A 1,561-nucleotide genomic window follows, 5' to 3' on the forward strand; every position below is an offset into this window, starting at 1 on the left:
TTTTCTTTTCTTTTCTTTTCTTTTCTTTTCTTTCTTTTCTTTTCTTTTCTTCTTCTTCTTCTTCTTCTTCTTCTTCTTCTTCTTCTTCTCTCTCTCTCTCTCTCTCTCTCTCTCTCTCTCTCTCTTCCCTGAACTTCCTTTCACTTTTCCTTTCTCTCTGATTTAGTCACTTTTGAAAAAGCACACAAGGATTTTTATTTTCAAAACTAGGTGCCTAGTGCACGAATTTGTGCACCTTGAAAGGAACTGTGGCGGGCAAAGGGGAAAGTCTTGGCCCATCCTCCACTCCCCCACCTGGCCCTTCCCACTGCAGCCCCTGGTCCCCACTCTGCCAGTAGTCCCACTCCCGTAGCCTATGCTCCCATGCACTGACAGCACCGGCCCCACTCACACCCACTGACGGCATGGAGTGATTGGGGCCGGTGCCAACAGGGGGTGCGAGCAGTGGCTGCTGCCCCAATCGCCCTTCAGGAGCAAGAGGAGGTGGAGAAGCCCTCAGGGGCTATCGAGGCTGGCAGCCACCACCCGCACCCACTGACAGCACAGAGCAATTGGGACTGGTGCCAGGCACCAGCAGCAGGTGCGAGCAGTGGCTCCAGCAGTGGCTGTGGGTGCAAGTGTCATCGGGGTGAGCCTCTGGTGGTTACTGAACCAGTAACCACCAGAGGCTCACCCCGATGACAGCGATTGGCACCCCACCTTGGCCTGGTGCCCCCACTCACCTGCTCCACCATCCCGCAGCGGCTGACGCCTGCCATGTTCCGCACGCGCCCCCTGGTGGTCAGTGCACGTCATAGCGACCAGTTAGGTTCAGTTGTTCTGCCATTAGGTCTATTTGCATATTAGGGTTTTATATATATATAGATGATTGCCAGGAACAAGTCCAAGAGGAATGACAAATAGATAAGTGCTCTGGCCATTGAGACTCGAGTTCTTTTCTCTGAAAGGACACTGACTTAGACTGCTGGAAGACTATTCTTTTGCAGCAGGGGTCCCAATGCTGGATTTGGCTTTCCCCAATTACTGTAGTATTTCAGTAAAGGCCCACCAGCTCATTTGGGGGAAGTGTTGTCAGGTGAGCAACCCTGCTCCCGGTGGGGAGTAATTACAGCTGACTCCATCCCACCCCGCCCTCTGGGTTCATAGGGACACTTTCCATGAGGCAGCCCTGCTCTGTGGCCTTAAAATATCATAAAATTCCTTAAAATCCGGGCACTTTGGAAACTGAGCAAAGTCTCGTGGTCTCATGTACCAACCCTGGTACAGTATGTGAGAAAAACTAGCCAATGTGTGAGAAACAGGAGGCGGCACCACCAGGGGAGACATCTGTAATACAACAATAAAGATTTTTAAAAATACTGTATGCCTGGCCAATGTGGTTCCCTGGTTGAGTGTCAACCTATGAACCAGGAAATCAGGGTTCAATTCCCAGTCGGGGCACATGCCAGGTTTGTGGGCTCCATGGCCAGGTTTGTGGGCTCCATGCCCAGTAGGGGGTAGGGGGTGTGCAGAAGGCAGCCAATCAATGATTCTCTCTCATCATTGATGTTTCTATCTCTCT

This window comes from Myotis brandtii, unplaced genomic scaffold (genome assembly GCF_000412655.1).
Source record: "Myotis brandtii unplaced genomic scaffold, ASM41265v1 scaffold326, whole genome shotgun sequence".
Lineage (NCBI taxonomy): Eukaryota > Metazoa > Chordata > Mammalia > Chiroptera > Vespertilionidae > Myotis > Myotis brandtii.